This window comes from Anabrus simplex, chromosome 7, assembly GCF_040414725.1.
Source record: "Anabrus simplex isolate iqAnaSimp1 chromosome 7, ASM4041472v1, whole genome shotgun sequence".
Lineage (NCBI taxonomy): Eukaryota > Metazoa > Arthropoda > Insecta > Orthoptera > Tettigoniidae > Anabrus > Anabrus simplex.
The window spans coordinates 298893837-298906289 of NC_090271.1; positions in this window are offsets into that span (position 1 = coordinate 298893837).

Genomic DNA, 12453 nt, shown 5'->3' on the forward strand with positions numbered 1-12453 from the left:
TTCCGTTTCATTGCTGTAAGTATTTTTCCAATTTGTTTTACGTCGCACGACACAGAGAGGTCTTATGGCGACGATGGGATAGGAAAGGCCTGCGAGTGGGAGGGAAGCGGCCTTGGCCTTAATAACGATACAGCCCCAGCATTTGCCTGCTGTGAAAATGGGACACCACGGAAAACCATCTCCAGGGCTGCCGACAGTGGGGTTCGAACCAAATAGGGATTGCTAACCTGCTAAAAGAGAAGTGAATTCTCGGTTTTCAAAAAATATTTAGTCCCCATGGAGGTACAATTTCAAAAATTGTTTTTCACGGCTGCGGATTTTACGATCCTACACCCAAAAGCTGGTTCTATTGCCGAGATTGTAAGTACTGTGGCCATGAAGGATATTTTTGAAATATCTATCGGAGTTTTTAATCGGTCAAGATTAAATTTCAATTACAATATGACTCGTAAATGCGAATAGATTTTTACTTTGCAATCAGAAAAATTTAAGTTCAAAATTACGCGTTACAAACACAAAACTCAGGATGTAGCCTATTATGATTCTAGTAGTTCCACACTACGGTGCTAAACGTATTTGAAAATTAAACTCTGATTTTTTTAGATCCACCGAGGGTTCGAATCCCACCGTCAATGGTTTCCGATTTCTATACCAGGCAAATGCTGGCGCTGTACCTTAATTAATGCCAAGGCCGCTACATTCCAAATCTTAACCCTTTCCCATCCTTCCGTTTCCCAAACCTTAGATGTGTTAGTGCAGCGTTGAACCATTGTTAGATCCTCCGAAAAATATAACACCTCCGCAACAATGAAGACATAAGAAATTCGTTATACAGGGTGAACCCAAACTCCATCGACAAACTTTCGGGGGTTGTTCAGGGATACCTTCTGAGTATATTGGTTCGCTGCGCCGTACGGATCACGCTTGTGAGCTTGCATTAGGAAGATAGTTGGTTCGGACCCCCTATGTTAGTAAACATTTTTCACGCCAGCCAAAGGCTGTACCGTCATTTACAGTCCCATTACACCTTTGCCATAGGACGTGTGTGTCGATGCGCTGTACGAGAAAAAGAATTTCGAATCCTCTAAGAATTTATCTGGAGCCGTCGAATTATGAAATTACTGACTTAGGAAAGAGAAGATACTTCAAAAAAGAGCAACTTCCCAAGCCTCGCACACTTAGTACCGTCGGGGTCGAAAGTAAAAGGAATTGACCGATGAGGTCGAACAGGAAGGATGCTAAGAGAGGAGAGGACCGTTGTTTTGTTCTCCCAACAAGAGGACCACGCTCCGCCATTGTGCACAATCACTTCCAGGCGTGTGACGATGGAATCAATTAGGAGAGAAGCGTACGTATTGTCGCCATTTGCTACCTCGCTCCAAGCCGCACTAGCAACATCCAAGACAGGGTCGTTCTTATTTGGCGCGGTATCGGGCCAGGTTTCATCCATTACCCTCTTCGTCTCGGTTCATACGCTCTTGATGGAATTCATGACTACCTCACAAGGGGGCCAGTCGAAAAGCTCGACCAGACCTTGCCTTGCGACATATCCGGGACGTGGGGATCAGAGACGAGATCCTGTTGAAATTGTGTAATACTAGCGGGATAATGCACTTGCACCGAAGACACCACAGTATTCACTAAATGTTGCACATATTGCCGGATAGTCCGACTCGTTGGCTGAATGGTCAGCGTACTGGCCTTTGGTTCAGAGGGTCCCGGGTTCGATTCCCGGCTGGGTCGTGGATTTTAACCTTAATTGGTTAATTCCAATGGCACGGGGGCTGGGTGTATGTGTTGTCTTCATTATCATTTCATCCTCGTCACAACGCGCAGGTCGCCTACGGGAGTCAAATAGAAAGACCTGCACCTGGCGAGCTGAACCCGTCCCGGGATAACCCGGCACTAAAAGCCATACGCCATTTCATTTCATCAAGGAAAACAAATAATTGACTGTAATTTAATTGCGATGAAGTGTGCACGATGTATTCTCACTCCAATATATGGCATTTCATTGTTTGATCAGTGCTGACAATAACTTCATATGAACGGTTTTCCAAACGCACTTGCGTCTCTAATAATCATGATTATTTAATGCCAGGTTATTTTTTACTTTTACTTTGGTTTTTAGGATAAAATTATTATTATTATTATTATTATTATTATTATTATTATTATTATTATTATTAGTAGTAGTAGTAGTAGTAGTAGTAGTAGTAGTAGTAGTAGTAGTAGTGGTAGTAGTAGTAGTAGTAGTAGTAGTATTTAACAGGGCCTATATTGACGAAAATAAGGGTCATTGTTTCTTACAGTGGTTGAGTGCGATGCCATTTGATAATGAAGTCACAGTCGAGACCGATAACATTTCAGCCAGACTTCACACACATGAATTACAAAGAAAGTGGAGAATTTGATTCTTAATGAGTTGACATACACATTACGTCTGTTGCGTTGAAGGAGCCGTGTGGTTCCTCCCTTCATTCCCCTCCCCCCTTCATTTTCGAGCCAGCGGGACGTGTGGGCAGGCGGGGAAGAAAGTACCTTCCCCTCCGCGTGTGTTTCTTTCATGCTAGATATCCTCGTACTTCGTTTTCTCCACCTGACCTCGCTCTCCAGATGTGTGCATGTGTTAACGTGTCTAATGGTTGCGACCAATGAGAGAGAGTGAGTAAGCAGCTACTGGGTGGTTCTGAGGACTGTACTGATTTCTTGCCTGAAATGAATATTTTTGACCACGAGGTACTAAATATTTCGAGTGTACAACATTCGTACCCTAGGATAGCTCCTTCAACTTAGCGCGCAAGGGATACACGGCTAGAGCGCCTATGTTCGGCCGAGTATGCTGCATTGTGTTGGGTGTTGAAAAGGGGAAACACGTGTGCTGTCCCATCATTAGTGGAAAAAATATGGGATTCGACAAACCACATAGCACGTTCTCCTCGGAAAACGTAATGCGGTATACTTGGGGACAAACCATGACGACATCGCCTCCCACCACTAATCTCGGGCGGCAGCCCGGTGTCTGTTAGCGGCTTATAGGATTTACTACGTCTACTGTAGCCGGAGTTGCCAAATCGTCTACTGTACTTGACACGAAGAAAGAGTTAAGACTGAAAAGAGTGCGGAAAATCTGGTTTAACAACCTCTCCACACCAAACAAGGATCACTTAGAATTCGTTAACTCAGCAGGGTGCAAGGTGTGATTGACAGCTGGCTTCCAGCTCGCTTCCAGGACTGAGGCCGTCAGGTTTTGTCCCGCAGTTATACATCCTTTACTTATCAGTCAGTCGCTCGCCGGGATTATAACTCTGCCTCACTCAGGAATCTCAAAGCCATCTTCTAATTCCCGGAAAAAACGCGCGACTCGGAGTAGCTGCACGGCGTTCATGAACGGCATCGAATAGTCCTCAGCGTTCAAACGATCGTTCTGTTCCCGGTTCGAGAATCGTAACGAACCCGAGTCAGCAAGTCATCTTTATGTATCCCGATTCTCGGAAACTTCTTATCCAACGCGTCGCCATGCTCTGTAGGATGCTGCAGCGTCGTATAGTTTTGTTGCGGTTAGATTTCCTTCTTCAACAAGAGCAACTACCCCGTCAAGCATTATGACGAACTTGTTGGTAGCTGAGTATAGTAAGCGTGGAGGATGCACCCTGCAATCTGATCGGTTTGCCCGCTGCCGGCGGAGTGAACAAAAGAGAAGAAACATCCCAAGCGCATTAGCACCAGCCACCGTCCCACTATGGACATTAGACCTTACCCCCTGGGTTACGGTGCTTCACGATCAGGCACAATTAGCACTCCTATTAGTCTGCCTACTACCTTACCCATCGCTCGTAACTCCTATATACATAATGTTTAATTACCATTGTGTATCAAACTAGGAACCACACCATGGTTGCTTGTGACGATGCTCGACGTTGTGCACTTGAACTTCAGACTTTTCGCCATGCCCATTTTCTGCGCCGGCAAGTGTACATATAAAAGTGTTGGAGAGAGGCGAACGCCTTGTTCCATACGTACTTTATCCACCAATTTGTACTCAAGTTCTACAGTTTTATTCCTCTTGTATATGTCTTAACGGGCTCCAGGGTCTAGGTGTAGTGTGACTGTTTCTTAACCGGAGGCCCTACGTTCGATTCCCAATAAGGTCAGGGATATCTTACCTGGATCTGAGGGCCGATTCAAAGTTCGTTCAACCGGCATGAAAACCGTGAGGAATTGTCTGATTGAGAGATAGCGGGTCCGGAATATTAAGCCAAGAATAACAGCCTAGAAGATTCATCGCACTGACTACACATCGCTTCGTAATCTACAGGCCTCCAGGATGAGCAGCGGTCGCTTGGTCGGCCAAGACCCAGTACGTTTGTAGCAACTTTGGGTTTGCCTATGACTTAACATCACCTATTTTGGATATCCAAACTTTTATTTATTTCCTTCCACATTTCTTTCCTCCCATATTTCTTTCGAACCTTTCTTTAGTCCCTGGCCTGACATATGATGAAAATGAAAATCCTCAGGCTGTTTCCAGTCATTCGACTGGATCAGGAATGAAACGAATGGAGCCCCCTCTAGTGGCAAGAAAAAGAATTGTGCCGGTTGCCGAAGCCTGTCGAACTCCTCTAGGGCAATGATTAATAACTGACAAATGAAATAAAATGATACTGGAGAGTGTTGTTGGAGGCAAACCGGAGTACCCGGGGATATACCTGTTCCACCTCGGCTTTGTCTAGCACAAATCTCACAGGGAGTGAGTGACGAGGAATTGAACCACGGAAACCAGTGGTGAGAGGCTGGCGCGCTCCCGCCTGAGCCATGGAGGCAGTCTGACATATGATGATTACGATTAAATTTAAGGGTAGTTATCAGTTATATTTAGCAAGCACACTCGGCAAGTTCACGTAGCTAATCTCGTCCACCACACAATTCCTGAAATGAAACAACAGCAAACAATAGGAAATCTCACTAATGTAGACAGATTGAATTGAGTCCAAATTCACGCGTGTACGCATGTCACTGACATTCCTAGCTTTCATTCAAATCCACAGTAATCCGTCGTTAGGGGGAACAGGTTACACACACAGTATGCAGGCTGCTTTAATCACGCAAATACAGGCTTAAGAGATTATCTTGTGTATTCGTACGTGCCCACATTAATTGTAATGCCGATTCCTGTGCCTGTTTGACATCACGCACGAAAATGAAGCTTTACCACATGAATGCCAGTGGATCGTCAGCAAAATTCTGCTCGTTCCCTTATTTCCTTACAAAACAGTCTGTTATAAAACAGACTAGAGACATGTTTCGAATTGTGTAACTTCAGTCTATTTTTCTGGAAATTTCAAAATGACATTCGCCCGATTTGCGGTAAAACTTTCAGTAAAGTATTGCTGAAAGCAATCAATTAAAATCAGATTCATCCATTCCAATGGATTTTGCAAATTTCGTAAAAAAAGTTGTATTACACATGATGCAGTGCTCGTACAGTATATTAGGTGTTGTCCAAATCAGTCGCACAAACGTCGCTGCCAATGACCAATGAAGTTTCACCTTGTCTTATCCTTATGTACGTTGGTTTAGGTCTCTTCATTCTCAGTCAAAACGTCGGTCTTTACATTTAACATTGCACTATCGTCGTAAGAATTTCAGTGACAGGTGGTGTAATAGAATCAGGACTGGGAAAGTTTTGGCCAGAGTTTCATTTTAAGTTAGAGCCGCTGTATTTGTCCGGTGAAGAAATAAGAAACCGCGGAAAACCATTTTATTGCTGCCGACAGTGGAGCTCAAACCTTCTTTCATTTCAGGACAATATTCTCGATACAAGTTACCTGAGAGGAGTTCATAGATTCTTGTCCTCCGCAAACAATATTCCTACAGAAAACCCTATCCAGCTGTGCTGTCTAATTTTGCCTCACGGCAAGTTAAGATATTTCGTTCTTATCTACAACCATACGCTCGTGAAATTCCCTGCAGGCTGTAATTAGATAAATACCAAGTTGAAACGTCTCCATATTATAACTCCTTTAAGCCAAACACTCCAGTTGTTGATAACATTTTCCTGGTATAAAATGATATGTTCATAGGACCGACGTATTTTCGCCCTTTTTAAGACGACTACTCCGTTCTCTGACAAACTATCATGAATTTTGGTCACTAATCAACAATATATCCCCTTGTAAACGACCAGAAAATGTTCATAATGAGTAATATTATTAACACTGACCCCGTGGTGTGGGGGCCTCTCTCTTACTCGGAGGCCCAGCGTTCGATTCCCGCGCAGGTCGGGACTTTTTACCTATATCTGAGTGATGTTTCGAGATCCACTGAGCCTTCCGCAGAACAACGAGGAGCTAACTGTTAGCGAGTTAGCGGCCGCGGTCTAGAAAGCAAGGTATAACCGCTCGGAGGATGCACCGCTCTGACCACACTTCCGCCTTGTTATCTGTACTGTAGTTCCTCCGGCTGAGCAGCAGTCACTTGGCAAACCAAGTCAAATGAGGGCTGTAGCGCCATTGGGTTTAGTTTTAAAGTAAAATAGAATTTGTCTAGAAAACCTCTTTGCTTGGCATTGATATCAATAGCCGCGTAGCGCACATCTATCTATCCACTTCAAATACTGTAAGTCCAAATAATACTTTTCTTCTTTTTCATATTCTTCTTATTCTACCGCTTTTCCTACATCTGTGGGGTCACGGGTGCGGTCTATGTCACACATGTGGTTTGATCCTGTTTTACGGCCGGATTCCCTTCTTGACGCAACCCTATTTGGAGAAATGTAATCTCTATTGCGTGTTTCTGCGTTGGTTGGTAGTGTGTTGTCTGAATATGAAGAGGAAAGGATTGGGCAAGCACGAACACCCAGTCTCCGGGTCAGAAGAATTTGTTAGATGCGATTAAAATCCCTGAGCCGGCCTAGCATCGAACCCGGGTCCCTCTGAACCGAAGGCCTCAACGCTGACCATTCAGGCAATGAGTCGGAACAAATATTACTGTTCTGTTAGATTAAAATAGAAAACGTGAATAAAAAGTACAGTGAATGGACTTATATCGCAAAGGCAACATGTGGTAACATTGCGTGCATGCGAATGTGAATAGAGGTGCATCTCGAGAAGCGCCACGTAGAGAGAAACACATGGAGCTGAAGCAGATTACTTTGCTGCGACCTGTCGAACATAGTGCGTGTGATGATTCCTGTCATAGTGCAACGGAGCAAAGCATAAACATCAAGTTTTGTTACAAATTGGGAAAAACTGCGACGGAGACGCATGCAATGTTGATGTACGTGCACGAAACAGAAGCCATAAGCAGGAAATTTGTTTACGACTAGTTCAAACGCTTTCGGGATGGACTGGAAACTTGTGACAATGGGCCACATGAAGTGCGACAGATGCTGGCACAAAGTTGGCGATTGTCTTGAGAAGGACTGACGTTGCGAACACAATCATTCTCAACAATTTGCGTAATCGAAGGTCTGTTGTGTATTTGTGTCGTGCACACTGACTGAAGAGCAAAAGGCAATACGGCTGGAAATTTCTGGAGATTTCATTGTCACATGTGACCGACATTCCCCTCAAGCGATAAGAACAGGGACTACTTGTTTGTTACCGATGACAAGCGACAATTAATGGCTTGGTGTTCACAGGGTTCCCCACGTCCCAGGAAGAGTCGTCACCAAACGTCCAGGATCAGGATACTGTTGATGACCTTTTTACAGCAACAATAGAATGAACCACCAGGAATTCATTCCAGAGGGTCAAACTGGCAATACTGCATAAGCACTCGGCAGTCAGTGTAGCTAAGTAGGCCTACGACGGACGGTTGAGTTGTAAATTATTTGGTCTAGGAACGAGATTATTTCTTAATATTACGACAGTCAGCGTGTTTTGGTTACTATAATTGAAATATGCATTTCTTGTGTGTGTGTGTGTATTCGTATCATATATAATAAGGGTATTATTTTAATTCCTTCGGATTTCTAAACTGAATTGTGTAACTTCTTCTTCTTCTTCTCCTTCTTCTTCTTCTTCTCCTTCTTCTTCTTCTTCTTATTATTATTATCGTCGTCGCTGCTGTTCATTGTAATAATATACAACCTTGTACTAGGAAATAAACTTGAAACTCTCCTTATTTTCAATTATTGTGGGGGACCCTGAGCTTCTTAGCGCAGCTACTGATGGGAATATTGTTAAATCGTATTAATTGGCAATGGTTTTTGTCATGATACCTTAAGGCAGGAATGGCGAACCTTTTCCAACAAGTGTGCCATTTTAAGCCTGGTTTATTATTCTCAACTGTTGACTGTGCCACTTGTTATTTTCCTTTAAGGAATGGCTACGACCTACAACACACCCCACCCACGACTTCCTTCCCAAATTCCCAATTATGTTGCATGAAATGTTATTATTTAATTTATTTACTCATGTATTTATTTATTTATTTATTTATTTATTTATTTATTTATTTATTTATTTATTTATTTATTTATTTATTTATTTATTTATTTATTTATTCGATATATATCTTGTAAATGCATTTGATTGCATGTTCCTTGGTCGTATTTTGCAAAATACTGCCAAAAAAATTAAATATACAAGTTTTGATAATACCTATTATTATTTGTAAATAAATAAATAATAATATCCCATTGTACCACACTTCGTCATTAAATATTATCACACCGGGCGAGTTGGCCGTGCGCGTAGAGGTGCGCGGCTGTGAGCTTGCATCCGGGAGATAGTAGGTTCGAATCCCACTATCGGCAGCCCTGAAAATGGTTTTCCGTGGTTTCCCATTTTCACACCAGGCAAATGCTGGGGCTGTACCTTAATTAAGGCCACGGCCGCTTCCTTCCAACTCCTAGGCCTTTCCTATCCCATCGTCGCCATAAGATCTATCTGTGTCGGTGCGACGTAAAGCCCCTAGCAAATAATATATATATATATTATCACCGGGTGAGTTGGTTCGTGCCTCACTGCCGGCATCACCGAAGATGGTTTTCCGTGGTTTCCCATTTTCACACCAGACAAATGCTGGTACTGTATCCTAATTCAGGGCACTACGGTTTCCTTCCCACTCGTAAGCCTTTCCTATCCCATCGTCGGCGTGTGACCTATATCTCTGTCGGTGCGACGTAAAACAGATTGTAAAAGCATACATTTCTATCCATGATGTTTTCATCAAAACCGTTTCATTAAAAATATTGCTTTCGTTCTAATAATAGTGTTATTGGTATTACGTCCCTCTCAGCTGGTATTAAATTCGCCATCCCTTCGATCACATGACCCACTGAGCCACGTGCTGAGTTTATTTCTGGCTGTAAACGTACGTTAAAGGAATGTAAACGAAGAACCTAGCACCCGAATAAGTCAACATTTACCTAACAGAAACACTGGATTGTTTGTTTCAACTCGAAGAATATCATCTTATGAAACGGGAGAGGTATGCTGTACTCTTCATTCTGTTTAAGATACACAATATGCTTCATTTCTTACCCCACGTTAAACACGACACTACATATTGCATTCTACATTCCCAGTAAAGGAGACAGTACCAATATTAGCAGAGTTCATTGAAAAAGAATAAATGTAGTTCAACAGGAAGTTAAACCCATCTTCATAGCTCGTACTCGCTGCGAGAAAAGGCTGAGAATTTAAAAGACTCTCGTTCGATTTCGTTTAATGGGACTATCCTGGATGAGATTTGGCACTGGTGTTCTTACCAAGGGGCGGACAAATAGAGCGGTGTGCATGGCTGGATTCTACATTTCTTCTCCTGTCCCATTCTCATCTCTTCAATTCAGCCAGGGTTAGTTCGATCCCAGATGTCACGATGGTTAGAATATTTATGTTGCTACTGATCCTTCGAATATCTTCGTACCTACCTTGGTCTGGGTTTTCACACAGTAACATCTAAACTGTTTGTCCTGATTTCGATTCCTTACTCTACCACCATCTCCAAAGTTTCGTTGCAGAACGGTAACTGTGAGCTGTATCTCCATCTTTCTGGATTCATTGCCTTAGCGCGACAACAACGGCCCAAATCTTGTACGAATGGAGGCAATAATGAAGCCTCTCTAGAATACTTGGTCCACTACTTTTGGATTCTGAGCAGCATCCTCAACGAAATAAGGGTCCAGTGTTCCATGACCGGACACAGCGCTCCATTTCGTAACCCACACACTTGTAGTGGTTTCTGTATAAGGTCGGCCGATGCAATGTGTGTCTCGGGTCACAAGTGGCCTGGGCTGGTCCCCGGGCCGACAGCTCTGCGCTCCGAACGGCCAACCGAGCAGAGGAAGGGTGGCCACGGCTCTACGCCTCTATATCCGGGAGACGGAGAGGGACTGGTTCTTATCGTCGGCTGTCCTGGGAATGGTTTTCCGTGGTTTTTCATTCTCCTGCACTACGGCAAATGCCCGGACAGTTCCTATTATAGGCCACTGCCACCAACCCCCTCACCTTCCCCGAGCATCTCCTTCACCGCATCACATCTCCCTGGCCCGAGAGACCGGGTTACTGTCTAGGAGGTCCGCCGTCCCCTGCAAGGGCGGAATGAAAGAGTTGTAGTAGTAGTTCCGTGTAACGACATCAGGGTGTTCAAACCCCCCATAAAACTAGATTTTTTTTATTAATGTAGCCATAAAGATGAATATGGCTTTTACACGCCAAACAAACCTATTGCTCAAACCGAGTTTCAGCAATGTTCGTCTCCGACTACCCTTTGGGCACCGTAACACCTGTTGGGTATAATTCGTCCATGATTCTCGTTTATGGTGATTGTTCTTGGGCTTCCTGTTATGTCCTATCGTTGATACGAGGGCTGTAGTGGACGGATGGAAGGAAGCAGGCACACAGCCAAAAAATGAAGGCATACTTGGTTAAGAAAAAAGCAGAAGACCATAGCTAAGAGTTAAGACGAGCCCCGTGGTCCCTAGTAGGCCAAAACTAACCAAAAATATGTAGTGGCAATGTAGTCTAGACACTCGCAGGAGATCGGAAATGCACAAATGGGATATGGGAACGGTCAGGTGGCGATGTGAAGTAGCCGGTATCCAGTTGGGAGTGTTGTTGATGTGTGGCGTTGAAGTGAGGAGTGTCGACTTCACCGCTCTAGAGCATGTTTTCAAAAGGTGATCAGCGTTCGTCCATGCTCACAAGACACGAGTCCTTGTTACTTCGACCTGTTTCTGAAGTTCAAGGAACCCCTCCAAGGTTACCGATTTCCTCACGTGGCATCGTTACTCCGCGCTGTACGGCGCTCCATCGCTGTTATCAACAATGGTCCCCAACTGCTTCTCGACTTCAGACTTTGCGGGTGACTACATTGAAGGTATGTAATGCATTTGCACTTGTTAGTTCATTAAATATTGCATTGTATCAATATTGAAAATTCACAGCCTGTTTCCAGTGATTCGACCGGGTCAGGAATGGAATGTGTTACAAATTAGGAGTGTATATGAAATCAAACGTGTTTTAATATGCAGCAATTCATGAAACAGCAATCCATATGACGTAGTAATCGATAAAGATTCATTGACAGGCTATCCAAAGAGAAAAGGGCTGGGACCAATGAGAGGTCAGTCGAAGGAATAAGAGAAACAATAATAAAGGTTTGATCAAGACTTTGTATTCTTTCTACTTGAAAGATAACCCAAATCACAACTTAGCATTCCGTAACATGACACATTTATGAAACAATCATTCCGAACAACGTATTTACAAGAAATCCCTAGACCATTTACAAAATGTTGTATTAAATGAAGCAATTCAAAAGGACATAGCAAACTGAAAGTCTCGGTGTACCGGAATAAATGAACATAGTTTCCAAAAATGAACCAAAAGAGAAGGAAGGCAGTAGGAGGTGGGGGGGGGGGAGTACGGGTTCACAACAGTGGGAGTCGCCTAAGCACTTTGAGATGCAGAGTACAAAATCAGTTCATATTAAAGGTTGTTGAGTGCGGGCCTCGTGTTCAATCATCCAAAAACTCTTGAGTGTATTGATTAATTGGATGTCATATTTTGTTGGAAAGGAACACTCATGTAAAACTAAAAACCAGCCATAGAAACGAAAGTAAGTTTAAGGTGCTGGCTGCCAAAATCCATTAGATAAACAATGATGATAATAGAAAATAAAGCACTCTGTTGCTCACCCAATGCAGCAGGAAAATAAACGGGGTTTCCCAGAAAAATACTAGGAACCCCCTGGACGACCCTCCAACCTCACTCGGTATCAGTGCTGGACTGAAGACCGAGGGATTGGGGGACAGATTTATACCACCACAGAAAGTTCGTGAAGAAAGCACACATGACGTCGAGAAACATCAGACAGTAACGCAGCGGGGGACGTAATCCAGTTGTAGGTTAGTATGCAGTGAGCTGTTCAGCAGGACGGGCGCAAGGCGAGACCGCAGCGAATGTACGAGGCCGGTTACATGAGTGTTGATGGCAGCGAGTA